The sequence below is a fragment of the Caretta caretta genome, chromosome 3 (genome assembly GCF_965140235.1).
Source record: "Caretta caretta isolate rCarCar2 chromosome 3, rCarCar1.hap1, whole genome shotgun sequence".
Classification (NCBI taxonomy): Eukaryota; Metazoa; Chordata; order Testudines; family Cheloniidae; genus Caretta; species Caretta caretta.
The window spans coordinates 109416766-109433922 of record NC_134208.1 but is presented as its reverse complement, the minus strand read 5'-3'; positions in this window follow the sequence as shown (position 1 = coordinate 109433922).

The following is a 17157-nucleotide window of genomic DNA, read 5'->3' as shown; positions in this document are numbered from 1 at the left end:
AAGTGAGCTGTAGCTCACAGAAGCTCATGCTCAAATAAATTGGTTAGTCTCTAAGGTGCCACAAGTACTCCTTTTCTTTTTGCGAATACAGACTAACACGGCTGTTACTCTGAAACCTTTAGATAAGCTATTACCAGCAGGAGAGTGGGGTGGGAGGAGGTATTGTTTCATGGTCTCTGTGTACATAATGTCTTCTGCAGTTTCCACAGTATGCATCCGATGAAGTGAGCTGTAGCTCACGAAAGCTTATGCTCAAATAAATTGGTTAGTCTCTAAGGCGCCACAAGTACTCCGTTTAATTTAACCAATGAAATCTATTTGCTTAAAAGACTGTAAGAGAAGCACACCCTCTCCATTTGAGCTGTTTATTCTGTGGAGGAGAAGGTAAATACTGCACCCCAAAATCAAATTTGTCTAAATCCAGGAGCCCCCAAAATAAAAGAAAAGGAAACAGAGATTAATAATGTTCTTAAATTTAAAAAATACTGCATTTTAACATTACTTCTACTTAGGGTTTCCTTTGTGGAATTTCAAATAATATTATGCAACTGATCCATGAAAATTAAAACAAACAAATAAACTAAAAACCCAGAACAAAATAAAACACCTAACTTCATTTTTAGTCTGATTATTATAACTGAATGTTGGAAAAAGCAATAATAGGCCAACTTTAAGTAACAGCCATTAGTTCTTGTTGTTGTTATAACACAGAGCTACAAATTACTTAGTTCTTTATAGCCTCCCTTTTCTCTACAAGTTTTGTTATTGCGTTTAGGATCCCTGCTACCACAAAGGCTCTTTCAGGCTGTGTATATAACAAAACACATATGAACTGTAAACAATCGCCTGCATGTATCTAAGCTATCAGCTAAGCTGATTTATGTGCACTGGTTTCTGTATTGCCAGTCTACCAGAAAATCATGCAGAAGAGACCCAGTTATGTTTCCTTCGAATTCAGTGAGATTTACCATTGATTTGAGCAGAAATCTAGACTTGTGAGTAAGATACTGGCCTGGGACTTGTGAGATTGAGGTTTTATGCTTGGCTCTACCACACACTTACTGCGTGACACTAGCAAGTTATTAGGGGAATGATCCAAAGCCCGCTGAAGTCAGTGGAAGTCGTGCCTTGTAATTCAGTGGGTTTTGGATCAGGCCCATAGCACTAGATTGAGTAATGTCTTCTCCCCCTATGTAAGGGGCAACACACAAGAAGAGCAGGAATTATATGTCTCAGAAAGGTACACTTCCCTTCCTGTCCCTGAAGGTCAGCTATCTGCTACTGGCCCTGACAGTGACAGATTATTTATCTTCATGCTCCATGCCACCTCAGCTGCACTGGATGGCACATGGATGGTGGAGTCAAGGCTCAGCCCATTCCCTGCCGCTCTCCATACATACTCTAGCCAATTGTGTGTTGGAAGTGAGCAGGCATGCAGTGACTGTAGCCATGGTATAGGGGAGGTCGCTGAGAGGAGTGGGGAAGTTTGCTCCCCGCTTATGTCCCTGCATGACTGCAAAATGCTAGGTGAAGATCTGGAGCTCAACTTCTCTTTGCCTCAGTTTCCCATCCATAAAATTGGGATAATTATATTTCCCTGTTGTGGGGATCAATGTATTAACTTTCTGAGACACAGTTAGATTCCACAGTGATGGTGGTCACCTAGAAAAATCATTTTCAATAGGAGCAGATGCAGGTTGAAGGATTTAGCTGAATCCTAAAATTTAGCATGGGTTAGTTAGTGCACATTCGTGCACATACACACACACAAAACACATACAGATGCAAGGAATTGGGGAAGAAGAGTACAAGGCCCTCTAAATATGACTACTGATTAATGCAGGCCAGTTTGTTATCCTAACTGCCATGATTGTGAACGCTGACTCACCAAGAGACACATTTCCTTTAAAAAGATGATTTTAAAGATCCATTAAAACTCTCCTGTTCTCATATGAGTCTCCTCTGATTTTTCCAGCAGACTGAAGTCTTTCTCTCACATCAGACTAAATCTCAGACTGTCCCAACAGACCAATAAATGAACCCCGGCAGTCAGCTCTAACAGTGTTCTGACTCAGAGGGAACAGTAATAATGATGATTGACTTAGAATCTAGAAAACCCATTTAACATCCTGTCTCCTACTTTTCTAAATGTTTTCTAGTTAGACCTTTATACATTTTTTTAACTTAAGGCTCGTAAAGTTCAAAAGCAGGAATATAGTTAAACTTCACAGTGGTCAAGGATTAATTGCTTGGATGAACTGGGACATATAAAAAGCCCCTGTAACTCAAGAAAGAAAGGGTAATTATTGATCCCAGTGGCTATAAACCATTATAAAGAACTTTTATGAATGGTGTAGCTATTTTATATGTTATAAATAGCAATTTATCACAATTATAAATAATAGTACATCACAGTAAAAATCTGGTTAATGTATGTCAATATAAAATATATTCCATCAAGTGGCATAACTCTTGTTGAAGGTTCTAGCCTTCCATTACTAACCTGACTGGATATTTAGGATATTTATAGTGGGTTTAATTTATTAATAATAAGGTATTACTTGTGCCAACTGTGCTATACAGATTAATAGTTTTTAAATGGTTAGTACTATTTAATGGTCTCTCCCTGAGCAATGAGAAATGTGCACTGTATGTTGAATGATGATGGAGGCAAATAATTCAAGCAATATCTTTCCACTGGCATCAACTTGGGAGATTTGAGAATGTTTTTTACGTATTACCAGAATTTTCAGTCTGCAATGCATAACAAAAGCACTATTGGTTTTAAAAGACCAAGTCGAATTTATGAAGGGGGGAAAAACCCGCAGTGTTTAATGGATGGAACAGAGCATGGAAGTAACTGATAGAACACACAGAAATTTTGTACTGTTTTGAATGCCTTACCACTGCTCATGCCATCTGTCATGCATGTCTTCATGAAATAAACAATTTTCAGAAATATTTGTTCTGAAAATGCAAATTATTATTATTTCTTATTTATTTCCAGTCATGCAAATGGATCTGTTTTTAAGCCATTTTTGCATGAAGGTATTTGTACATTTGGCTACTTCAGAAAAATAGTTAAGACACTGAAATTAAGCATCCCTATTCAGGAAGGCTGCTTAAGCACATGCTCAGCTTTAAGTACAGGAGAAGAGGGGATGAAGAAACTAGGACCCCAGTTCAGAAAGTACTTGAATACATGCCTAACTTGAAGCACATTTGCCCTGATTCAGGAAGTCACTTAAATACATGCTCAAGTCCTTTCCTTAGTCAGGGCCCTTTACCTTGCTGGTTTCACTCAGTGCTTCCACTCATTCCATTCTCTCTTTGCCCCTTCACTTTCTGTTTCTCTCTCCTTCATTTCCCCCTTCACTTGTCCCACCCTCCCTTGCCTGCTCTGTATTCCAGCCTTCTTTATTTTCTTGCTGATCCCTCACTCTCTATGAGCCTGATCCATAGCTCATTGAAGGCAAAAGAAAAAAGCCTATTGACTTGAGTGGGCTTTGGATTAACTCCTAGATATGCTCCTCAGATGCCCAGTCCTACCCCTGCTATGAAAGCAGCATCCGTTTCTGCATCAGCTCCAATTGCTACACCATCCTATGTTTCCTTGAAAATGCAGATCCTGAAGCAGCAAAGTTTCTGGAATTGCTGCATAAAGCGAAACAGCGTTATTGGGGTAATACGAGTAGAGATTCCAAATCATACGCAAGTTAGGGTCACCAGCTGGCTGAGGTGACTGCCACTACTTCTCTAATTAGTATTATTCTGAACTATTCCAGCAGCACTACACTTGAGTTGAACTCTCTGAAACCTTTTGTGTTCTCACCCCTTAGATTTTTGGTGCTGGAACCATCTGTATAGTAGGGGGGTGCTGAGAGCCATTGAACCAAAGTGTAAACCTTGCATATAACGGAAACCACTTCAAGCCAGGGAGTGCGGCAGCATCCTGAGTTCCAGCACCTATGCTGCAATCAAACACCCATGGCCCTGTTGTGGGTGGCCCAGGGCAGTTGACTCAGGCTCACAGGGCTCTCAGGCTGTGGGGCTAAATCGTGCAATGTAGACACTCAGGCAGGAGTTTGGGCTCTGAAACCCCATGAAGTGGGCAGGTCTCAGAGCTCTGTCTCCAGCTGGAACCTGAGCTTGCACGCTGTGATTTTGGGCACTGCAATGGAACCCCAGGGTTGGTGGGATTCAGGTCAGCTGACCCGTCTTAGGGAATCCAGGGGCTGAGCATCTGCCCATTCGGAATTTTCTCACCTGGGCTTGAATCTGGGACTCTGGTGTCTACACTGCAGAATGCAGACCTGAGTCAAACCAACCATATCCAAGACTCCCTAGTAATCATCCCAAATGTGGCCAATCTAGCCCTTTGTCCATGGTGCACTGTGGGAAAGCTTTCCTGCCCACCCTGCACCTCACAGGAAGTTTGAACAGCCTGCCAAGCAACATGGAGGAGACCCCTTTTCATGAAGTTCTCTTGCTTATACTTTCACTCCTGTGTCAGGAAACAGGCAGAGCTTCCATGAGGCACTGGTGGACATTTTGGCAACGTTTTCTGACCCACCAAAGGTGTGTGACAGAGCTTCGGATGGAGCAGGAGGAGGAGGAAGAGCAACCTGGCATGGCAGACTCGCACTAGCTGGTGCTGCTTGTTACACTCCGTATAGCCACTGAAGCCCCCTATGAAGACTGGTGCCTCTGGTGCTGGGCCACAAGCACAGACTGGTGGGATCACATTGTCACAGGGACTTGGGATGACCAGCAGTGGGTTCAGAACTTTTGCATGAAGAAGCTACATTTCTGGAGCTCTGTGAGCAGCTTGCCCCAACCCTTCAGCATAAAGGCATGAGAGCACCTTTGCCAGTTCAGAAGCAGATTGCTGTCTGGAAGCTGGCTACCCCAGACTGCTACTGGTCCGTGGTCAAGCAGTTTGGTGTTGGAAAGATGACAGTGTGTACAGTGGTGGTAGAGGTTTGGTGGCAGTTTGGTGGCAGTCAAGGGTTTGGTTTACTCCAAGGTGGCGGGCATACAAAGATATTCCTGAGGTAATTGCTGGCTTTGAGAGAATGGGGTTTTCAAACTGCGCCAGGGCCATTGGTGGGACTTGTGTGTCCACAGTTTGCCGTTTTCAAGAAGCACGAGTACATAAACTGCAAAGAGGACTACTCCATTGTTATGCACATTGTGAACCGTAGAGATCAATTTATGAATGTCAATGTGAGTTGCACTGGAAAGTTCATGATGCCAGGGTTTTCAATGGGGTAACTGATTCGGGGAGGGTTCAGTGCTTGGGGAGAAAAGGGGAGTTGGCTGCCATGCAATGTAGTTATGAATGACATGACAACTTATGAAATGGGGGAGAGGTTGATTCAGAGTATGGATTTATATAAGGAAGTAATTGAAGAGTGGATTGCTATACCTAACTGTACAGAGGAATAGTGTTTGCTTACTAATTCCTAATTGTTCCTGATCAGTATTTGAGATAATAAAGCTAAACACGTGATTGTAGGATGAGATGCAGTGGTAGCAATAAACTTTCTTGATGACATAAAAATCTTTATTTGTAAACATGTGTTAATACAATACAACAGTCACCCATTGCCAGGCAGGCCAGCTGCCCTTACAACACCCAAGCACCCAGTTATAAAAGAACATTTCCAAAACAAACAAAAAAAAGTGCTTGAAAAAGTGCAAACGTGGCAGAAACCCCCTACTGCTGGGAGTTTTCCAAGCTGTTTACCCTCTCCACTGTGCTCCCTCCTCCTCCATTAGCTTCTCTTCCTGTTCTAGGAACTGCGCAGCAAGTGCCTGCTCCAGCACTGAAACCCTGTCCTCAAGCTGTGCGGGGAGCCTCAGCCTTTTCTCCCGTCTCTTGGCATGTGTTTTCTGGAGTCATAAGTCCCTCTGTTTCCAGTACTGGACCTGCTCATTGGCCCCATCAAGAACTTCAACCATAAGTTCATCCCAGAAATGCTTCCTTTTGGAACAGTCCATGAAGATATGTGGGGCCAGCCTAGTACTACACTGAGGTCGAGCTGTGGAGGTACAGCAGCCAGTAGAGGTCAAGGGTCCTGCAATAGGACAAGGCACAGAGGGTTATTGTTTCAAAGAGTTCAGTGGAGGAGTACAGAAATTAATTCTTGTGGAATTTCAAGGACATAAAATGTTTCATTTCACGACTGAACTTCAGTATGAAAGTATGTGAAAGGGATGCTTCAGTCCACAGACTCTCCCTGGAGAGAGCCTGGTTATTCACAGTTAAAGTGCTGCAAGATGTAACGCCAACAGACCCGAGTCAGGGGTGGCCGGGATCAAACTTGGGACCTCTGGAGCTTAATGCATGAGCCTCTACTTCGTCAAGGCTGTAGCAGACTCATCAATCTCTAGCTGGTCTAGCTGCCACTAGAGGGGGACAGATTGCCATTTCAAGCAGGCATGGGTTACACAGAGACAATAGTAAGTTAAAAATTCTAAACTGTTTTTGTTTTACAAAAATTGATAATTTTTTTTGGGGGGGGCAGGGGGGGTGGCGGTCAATGGCCTGACTATAAAAGCTTTTTCTATCATTTCAGGCCTTTCACATTTTGGAAGACATAAGTGTTCTTGTGGTGCCTGATTGCAAAGGAAGTCATTATTCCAAGCTGCTGATGGGAAACCTGCGGTTTATTCAAAGTTTTCAAATGTATAGTGACTGAACAGCACATTTATGAGTGGAATGGGCTGGTCAGCTTCTGAAGTGTCCCTGGCAAATATGCCATTCCCTGCAAAGTGATTAGCTATCTGGAGTTCCTGCTTCAGAGAAAGTTTGCAGCTATCAGCACCTGGGATTGGATCAGGTCAGAATTCATGAGGGAATCAAAAGGATGTTGTGTTAGTTTCCATATGGCTTACCCTGTAATGGCGGCATGCAAACACACAACTCCACAGTCTTCCTCCTCTCCACCCTATGCACATTACTGGACAGAAATTCAAACTGCAGTTGTACTTGGAACAAATGATTTGATCACTTCTGGAGTGGATGGACTACCTGTAGCTGAAATGGACAAGATTTGGAAATGGAAAACACTTCCCCAAACCCACACAGAATTCACTGTTTCCACATGACTCCAGAGTCTGTTAAGTGCTTACAGAGTGGCAGTCTTCAAAGCATGGTAATGTCATGTTATTATTTTTAAGAAATAGGAATGGCCCTTGCAAAAATGTGTGCCTTTCCAGTAAAAGTACTCTTTAAGGGTGTCCTTCACTGTTTGCTTTTCCTGGTCACCATTTTGAACTCCAGGTGGTGCAGGTGAAGGGGAGGAGGGATGCTAAGGCATTGGGATACAATCTGCCATTAGCGGATATACACTGCTAGCCAAGGCTTCTCATAACTTTTGCATTGGTTCATAGAGTGGAAATCCCTCCCATTACTGTATCAATAAACATTAATGTGGAGCCAGAAACTTACTGGGCTCGGGGGCAGTTTCCATCCCTTCCATGTCTGCTTCAGGCTCAGCAGCAGGATGGTCCTCAGGGGGTGCATCAAATAGCACCTCTGAGTGTGGACCCAGTATTTGGTGCTGATCCTGTTCTAAAGTGTGCTCTGGGACTGGTTTCAGCAACAGAGTGACTTCATGGTCCTCACTCAGTGTCTTCTGCTGGCTCCCATTAGTCTCCCTGCTGGATTCTAGGGTCAGCATGGCACCATCCAGGCTGACTAGGTCATCATGCACCATGGTTGGCTCTGTGAAACTCCTCATAAAACGGGCACAATATCAGTTTGTTGCCCAAGGTGCAGTTCTAATCCTTGGTCCCTGGTCTTCTGGTACTCACTCCTGAGTCGCTGAACCCACTCTCTGCACTGGTCACTGGACAGGTCAATTTGTAATGCTGCAAACTTCTTGGCTATTTGCTGGTATGTGTGGTCATTCCTGGTACTCTTACTAAAGTCCACTGGCCTTGTTGGCCTCGAACCAAAGATTCACCAAAATCTGGTTGTGCTCCTGTGACCAAGAAGCAGCACACTTTGCAAAAGGCTTGTTGTGGTCAGTTTCCATTGCAAACACAAAAGGCTCTCTGACGGTGAGTTTGCAGGTAGGTGGTCAGAAGATAATGGAAGGACTGACTCACTGAACTGCTGGGGATGGGTGGCTTCCATTTTCACTTGAGTCAATTGGAGAATCTTGGGACAGAGAAGACAAAGGAAGTTGGTCTATGGGATTTTGGGATACTTTTGGCAGACTCCCACGACCCAAGTTGAGGGGACTGAATCTACATTGCAAAGCAACAGGGCTTGAACCTTGGGTCTTGGCATGACTTGGGCTTGGATCCTCTATCCCCGCAAGGTCCTAGAATCCTAGGTCTGAGCCTGAGTCTGAGAGATTCTTGTGTAGATGGAAGGGGTGGAGGTTGGGCTCACGCCTGAGTCTGAGCCCAGACTTTCATCGAACTGTAAAGATACCCTTTTAGCCCTACAGCTTGAGTCAATTGACCCTGGCTCTGAGATTTGGTGCTGTGAGTTTTATATTGCAGTGAAGACAAACACACTTTGTGGTGTTTTACAATTCACCAATATCCTTCTTCCGTTATGGTAACTTGTATAGCACAGAGTATCTTAGACCTTATTGACCCACACTACACTACAAGAAGGATGTGGAAAAATTGGAAAGAGTCCAGCGGAGGGCAACAAAAATGATTAGGGGGCTGGAGCACATGACTTATGAGGAGAGGCTGACGGAACTGAGATTGTTCAGTCTGCAGAAGAGAAGAATAAGGGGGAATTTGACAGCTGCTTTCAACTACCTGAAGGGAGGTTCCAAAGAGGATAGATCTAGACTGTTCTCAGTGGTAGCAGATGACAGAACAAGGAGTAATGGTCTCAAGTTGCAGTGGGGAAGGTTTAAGCTGGATGTTAGGAAAAGCTTTTTCACTAGGAGGGTGGTGAAGCACTGGAATGGGTTACCTAGGGAGGTGGTGGAATCTCCTTCCTTAGAGGTTTTCAAGTTCAGGCTTGACAAAGCCCTGGCTGGGATGATTTAGTTGGGGATTGGTCCTGCTTTGAGCAGGGGGTTGGACTAGATGACCTCTTAAGGTCCCTTCCAACCCTGATATTCTATGATTCTATGACACTCAGCCATATTACTGCCTTTGCTTACCCGGATACAACCTCACTGAAATCCTGTTGGGTTGAAGTCAGTAGGATTGCCCAGATATGATTGTCAGGCAAAATGTATTCTTCTAACACAGTCACCTCTTTTGTGTTATATCTCTGCTGATAAAATTTAGTATCTTATTTCCTTTTATTTGACTGCAGATGTGCCTTGAGCTAATGGTTTAAATGATTGATTTATTTTTCACAGTAACTCCCACTTTTCATCTAATCAGTGCACTGAAAGTTTGTTTTTTTAAAGTTAGAGCTTGTGGCCAAATTCTGTGCTGATTTACACACCAGGCATTTCAATTAATTTAAGATGGATTGCAGGGATCATAAGTCAATGCAGTATTTGGCCTATAGCCTCTAGTTTATTTTTGTTCTCAGACTAAAAACCCCATTCTGCTCTTTTGAAGATAAAAGCACTTAGCCCAAAAAATTTAACAGACCTCTTTGCATGACCAGTGCAGAGAAAATGACACAAAATTATGCCCATTTGATTTTTGTATATGTATGGAGGCTTCCACATTCATGCTCTGTTCTGAATGTGGTCTGTATTTGATAATGCTGGGAGAATTTCAAAAATGTTGAAATGTAAGTGAAAATTGGGGGAAAACACCTTTAAAATCCCTCCTGGCCAGAGGAAAAATCCTTTCAGCTGTAAAGGGTTAAGAAGCTAGGATAACCTCGCTGGCACCTGACCAAAATGATCAATGAGGAGACAAGATATTTTCAAAGCTGGGGGGGGAGAAACAAAGGCTCGCTCTGTCTGTGTGATGCTTTTGCCAGGAACAGAACAGGAATGGAGTATTAGAACTTGTTAGTAAGTAATCTAGCTAGAAATGTGTTAGATTTCCTTTTGTTTAAATGGCTGGTAAATAAGCTGTGCTGAATGGAATGTATATTCTTGTTTTTGTGTCTTTTTGTAACTTAAGGTTTTGCCTAGAGGGATTCTCTATGTTTTGAATCAGATTACCCTGTAAGGTATTTACCATCCTGATTTTACAGAGGTGATTCTCTTACTTTTTCTTTAATTAAAATTCTTCTTTTAAGATCCTGATTGCTTTTTCATTGTTCTTAAGATCCAAGGGTTTGGGTCTGTGTTCACCTATGCAAATTGGTGAGGATTTTCATCAAGACTTCCCCAGGAAAGGGGGTGGAGGGTTTGGGGAGGATTTTGGGGGGAAAGATGTTTCCAAGCGGGCTCTTTCCCTGTTATATATCTGTTAGACGCTTGGTGGTGGCAGCAATAAAGTCCAAGGGAAAAAGGTAAAATAGTTTGTACCTTGGGGAAGTTTTAACCTAAGCTGGTAAAAATAAGCTTAGGGGGGTTTTTCATGCAGGTCCCCACATCTGTACCCTAGAGTTCAGAGTGGGGAAGGAACCTTGACAGTAAGTGAAAGTTGGGGGAAAATTTCTATAATTTTATGCCTATTTTCTTCTCTGCTTTTCACTAGTTCTGGTATCTGATCTACACAAACATTCCAGGGTCCTGTGCATTCCAAACAATTTGCCATGACGTCCACCCTCATTTTGTTGTTCATTTAAAAATAATAATTTAAATGAAGCTGTCACATAATTTCCAGCCTGTTGCACCAGAGAGCTGCAGTGGCAAAGGATCCTGACCCAGAGTACACAGGAGCTTGAGTACGTCTACACTGAATGAACATATAACATGTTAGGGTCCGTTATGTGACCTGTTCTGGTTGTCCAAAGCAGAACAGACTGCCTGGTAATTCCTTTATTGGACATAATCATTATACCAATAGCAAGTGTTTTTAGCACTAGACTAGAAATAAGTACTTTAGTACTTCGTTGAATTGGGGCTTTGCTAAATTGACTGCACTATAAAGACCATATCCAACTCCCATTGAATCAGGTCCTAAGTGATGTTGAATACTTCATTAGAGAAGTGTTGTTTCCATTATAGTGTACAATATTTTTAACATTTAAAAACTATTATTAAAATATGTAGTTTTAAAACATATTTTATCTTTATAAGGAGCAGATTGCTACTTAATTAGCAACTGTCATGTATCAGTAGATTAGAAATGTACTTCTTGAATATGATTGATTCATTTCTTTTCCATATCAGTTTATTACAGCTGAATGATGTATGGATTATAAACTACAAAATATATTATGGACTTCTAAGTGGAGATACAATATGTTTTAAAACTATCATAACAAGTCCAAAATATTTTCAACTAATACAGAAGTTTGTTGTCCTTAATATTTCACATTTATAAACCTCTGGCATTCAGAAAAGAGATTTTTACATTGGTGTTTTAAATACTAGAATTGGCCAATTCCTAGCAAAATCAATACACAGTTACAAAAAGAAAAAGAGTACTTGTGGCACCTTAGAGACTAACACATTTATTTGAGCATAAGCTTTCGTGAGCTACAGCTCATTTCATTGGATGCATTCAGTGGAAAATACAGTGGGGAGATTTATATACATAGAGAACATGAAACAATGGGTGTTACCATACACACTGTAAGGAGAGTGATCACTTAAGATGAGCTAATACCAGCAGGAGAGCCGGGGGGGGGGGGGTGGAGAGGGGGGAGAAAGCCTTTTATAGTGATAATCAAGGTGGGCCATTTCCAGCAGTTGACAAGAACATCTGAGGAACATTGTGGGGGAGGGGATAAACATGGGGAAATAGTTTTACTTTGTGTAACTATTTCCCCATGTTTATTTCCTCCCCCCACCCCACCCCCTTTCCTCAGATGTTCTTGTCAACTGCTGGAAATGGCCCACCTTGATTATCACTACAAAAGGTTCCCTCCCCCCCCCCCCCCCCCCCCCCCCCCCCCCGGCTCTCCTGCTGGTAATAGCTCACCTTAAGTGATCACTCTTGTTACAGTGTGTATGGTAACACCCATTGTTTCATGTTCTCTATGTACGTAAATCTCCCCATTGCATTTTCCACTGAATGCATCCGATGAAGTGAGCTGTAGCTCAGGAAAGCTTATGCTCAAATAAATTGGTTAGTCTCTAAAGTGCCACAAGTACTCCTTTTCTTTTTGCGGATACAGACTAACACGGCTGCTACTCTGAAACCTACACAATTACAGGTTTTTTTTTTAAAAAAAATGCCAGATTTATTTTAATGTTTGTGTTTCAAAAGAAGGGAATGTAAAATATATTTTGCAACTGTATCTCTTGTTACACTCTCAGAATAAAAAAATAATTGGAAGAAAAAGCTGAATTTTTCATCAAAAGCTTCTGCTGAAAAATGTAGCAGAATAGAAAATTTTGAAAAAGCTAAAATGTTTTCACAAATGCTTATATTTTTGAAAAAAGCTATTTTTGAATTGAAATATATTTTAACAAATTTCCACCATTTTAATACTGGTGTCTTTATTCCTTAATTATGGTGAAAGACTGTCATATATTAAAGGACGATTAACATATGAAGACTTATTTGCTGCAGAGAGCTGGTGAAAATTTCTTATATTTTCAAAGTGTAGATGTAGAACTTTTATGAAAAAGTTTGCTCCTTTTTTAACTAACCGATATGTGACCATCTCTTAAAGACTTATGTCCTGATAACCAAGAATTTCAATGAATCAGGATTTATATGCTCAAGGTTTGCCACCACATATATGAACTGGATTTGGATCGATGATTTAGAAGTGAAAGGTTCCCATAACGAATATCTTGAATCATCCGGTCCTCCAAATGGAACTAAAATCTGCTATTTAATTATATATTTAAATCTACTGATGGTACAAGGACCTTAAAATCCTACTGTACTTTATATAAGTAAAAGGTCAAATAAGTACAAGCTGCTAAAAGGATAATAAACCATCATTAAATATGTGCCAAGTTTTTTTTTCAAGATGTCATTATAACGTTTCAGTAATAGTCCAGAATGAAGAAAAGGAGTACTTGTGGCACCTTAGAGACTAACAAATTTCCACAAGTACTCCTTTTCTTTTCGCAGATATAGACTAACACGGCTGCTACTCTGAGTCCAGCATGACACATTCTGCAGAGTAACCTGATAACATAAGATGCAGGTAACCACAGGAAACTTTCTAGGTGCCTTTAACAGATTATGACAGCACTTGAGGGGAGTTTCCTCTGTTCTTGCCCAATCAAATGAGTAACTGAAGAAAGTACACAAAGGGAACTACTATGTGACAATGAAGCAAGAGAGGGTGTTCCCTAATTTGTTAGGACACATAGCTAGCAAATACCTTCAAGGTCGGTACACCAGCACATCCAGTTGATGTGGAAATCATAGTGGAATTTTAGTATTTGAGTTTTTTGCAGTTACAGAATTCATTTTTGAGACTTAGCACACTTGCAGCTGCAGCAGCAGCAATGTTAGAAGGCACAACTTTTATATTGGCTTTCAGAAACAAGAATTTCATTTTATTTCAAGCTACACTATTACTACAACTGCTACAAGTGAAGGACTGAGTCAGTCTGTAATACCTTTGTTCATTTGGTAGAGATGCCTATTGCGGGTTTGGTTGAGTTTATTAGCTTTCACAAACTAAGCAGTGTGAAGGCCTGGTCGGTGCTTGGATGGGCTACCTTCAAAGAAAGCCCTCTTCTGCTGTAGCAAGTAGCATAGGTCATTCAGTAGGTGGCACACTTCCCTCTGAGACAGTACTGAACCAATGCACCAGCATAGTATTAATGGGCATTGTGCTGTGGGAAATATCATGAAATGTAAAACCAAGGTCCGAACCACATGTGCTTGTTAAGAGACCCATGTCATGTTTCAGAAGAGTAATGGTGTTAGCCTCAGTAATATGGTGAAAATTCAGCTGATTTGTTTGGGCAATTTTAATTTTTCCTCTCTAAATGCCCCCTGCCATTTCAAGTGGGTATGGTATTCCTCTTCACCTATCCTCAAATTGTCAGGCAGTATTACTGTGTGCAATGTTCCACCCCAAAATAAGTGAAATTCTCTCTCTAGATAAAAAGACCTCTGGGATCCTTTGGAATGAAGATATTCTAAAAATTGAAGTTGGCTGTTTGAGAAGGCTACTAATGAGAGGATATCAGGTACTAATGAGAATGTAAGTAGTTAAGCTTTAAAAAATAAATCCATTTAATTGTTAAGGTTATATAACTCAGATGTTGTTAAATCATGCCATGCTTTTGGCAAGCTCTTACTTCATCTGTGCTAAGAAGAACTGAAAAAAATGATTGAATACGATTTGCAAAATAAATTTGAGAACTGTTTCATTTGAAAAGAAAAAGAGAGAGAGAAGTGACCTGTGCCTGTTAGCATAGTGTGGATGTTGACAGGGGAAATTTTTTTAATGCCCGTGTCATAAATATAAAGGGAAGGGTAAACACCTTTCAATCCCTGCTGGCCAGAGGAAAAACCCTTTCACCTGTGAAGGGTTAAGAAGCTAAGACAACCTCGCTGGCAGCTGACCAAAATGACCAATGAGGAGACAAGATACTTTCAAAGCTGGAGAGAGGGGAAACAAAGGGTTCTCTCTATCTGTGTGTTGCTTTTGCCGGGACCAGAGCAGGAATGCAGGTCAGAACTCCTGTAAAGAGTTAATAAGCAATCTAATTAGATATGCGTTAGATTCTGTTTTGTTTAAATGGCTGATAAAATAAGATGTGCTGAATGGAATGTATATTCCTGTTTTTGTGTCTTTTTGTAACTTAAGGTTTTGCCTAGAGGGATTCTCTATGTTTTGAATTGGATTACCCTGTAAGGTATTTACAATCCTGATTTTACAGAGGTGACTCTTTTTTACTTTTTCTTTAATTAAAATTCTTCTTTTAAGAACCTGATTGCTTTTTCATTGTTCTTAAGATCCAAGGGTTTGGGTCTGTGTTCGCCTTTGCAAATTGGTGAGGATTTTTATCAAGCCTTCCCCAGGAAAGGGGGTGTAGGGCTTGGGGGCATTTTGAGGGGGAAAGAAGTTTCCAAGCAGGCTCTTTCCCTGTTATATTTGTTAAACGCTTGGTGGTGGCAGCAATAAAATCCAGGGACAAAAGATTAAATAGTTTGTACCTTGGGGAAGTTTTAACCTAAGCTGGTAAAAATAAGCTTAGGGGGTTTTTCATGTAGGTCCCCACATCTGTACCCTAGAGTTCAGAGTGGGGAAGGAACCTTGACAGCCCGAAAGTAAGGATTTAAAAAAAAACTAATCTGATTCTGATATTAAAACGCAAGATCAAAGACAAGATGAGGGTGGCACTCAAGGGATTAATTTATTTTAAATTAGAAGTGCTCTTAATGGCTTGGCAGAATAAACAATGCTGCCTGCACATTCTCCGATCCAGCTTGCTAATTAGCTAAGAAAAAATGTGAAGAGTAAAAGTTACATTATTCAAAATTTTTCCAATATTCATGGGCCTTAAAAAGTCCTGAAAGGACCAATATCTATAATTACAGTTTTCAAAAATCTCTGCCCCTCTCATTTTTTTCCTAATCACCACGTCAAATGGTGATGTGTTACTATCAAGTTACAGATATTCATACAGAACAAGTTAGTTCTGCCCCTGGATATGTTTTTAAGTAAAGATATAGATTTTGCAAAAGGAAATCATATTTTTGAATAAACAGCTCAGAGAAACATTTTCCTCCAGGAAGTGGTTCCATTAATTCTTTACCATAAGAAGAGCACGTCCCTTGGGCGCATGGATCAGCATTCACATCGCACTCCCAGTCAGTCCCCCACCCAGGCCGGGGAAGCTAATGATCCAACCAGCAGCCCAAATTTGGTGATGAATCCTGGTCACGTGCCATCTGAGGTACGTTGCGCATACGCTAAGAAGCACATCTCTTCTACTAAGCCCTCTTCCACTATTATTTACACACAGTGGGAAGCTAAATACCTTCACTTTCGTCCTCTTCCACACTGTTTGAGGGTGAGCTCCAAGTAATGTCTTGCATAAAGATCTGCTTCATTGTGACTACATCCTCTTATGTGGAAAAGTCATGGCAAAACTTCCATATGAGGAAAAATTAGTACTATTTAGATTAGCGAGTGCATAGGTAAGAAAGGATATAATAGAGTTGCTTAAAATAATGAATGGGCTAGAGAAGGTAAATTGGGAGCATCTGTTTATCTTCTCTTAATACAAGAACAAGATGGCATTCAATCAAAATGAAAAGCAACACATCTAAAACTGATAAAGGGAAACATTTTTTAACATCATGAATAATTGACTAGTGGAACTCACTGCCAATAGATATAACTATACACAAGAGTTTATAAGCATTCATAAAAAGATTACATGTTTATATGAATAAAAATACCCCCAGTCACCTGAGCAAGCAATGCTGCGTGGAGAGACCCTGCTGCTACCTATGGCAGGTGGGAGACAAATATAAACAATTACTTTCCTTTTGGCAGCTCCTTCCCTCTGCCCTTCCCAGGATTCTAGTGCCCTCTCCTCCCTGTTTCTGTCCTCAGAGCAGCTACTGACTGATTCTGCTCCTTCCTTTCTCCCCGCTTCCAACTGCAGCTCCCTCCCCTTTGTCCTCATCTCCAGCAGAACCCATGATGAGTGCCTGATTGCAGCCCAGGTCACTGCCTGGTCTAAGACTAAACTAAGCACAGTAAACAGAGTGCAGACCAGTGCCCTGAGCCTAAGATCCAGCTCAATGCCTCTCTCCTCAAGGAGAAAAAGAAAAGGCTACAGCAGCCCCTTCTCTTATAGAGACAGGAACTACATACTATCCCTCCCCCTCTCCACCCCCAGCATCGGAAAGACATCCCCAGTTGTGTGAGTAGGTGCCTTTATAGGCCTTAGGGACAGTGTATGAATGGATATGTGGGTGTGGGGGGAAGTGAGTGTGAGTGGATTGTGTGGGTTTGAGGGAACCCTGAGTGGGAAAATAGAAAAAGGAGGAGGATAAGATACACCAAAATATAGTCAACTGAATGGGAAGAAAGGAGTGAAGGAAAAGAGAAGGAAGTATAAACACAAACAATACATAATACATTAAAATAATAATATAAAGCTATTTCTATTAATATTGGTTTATTGATTTGGATTCCTATTAACAAAAGGTTTC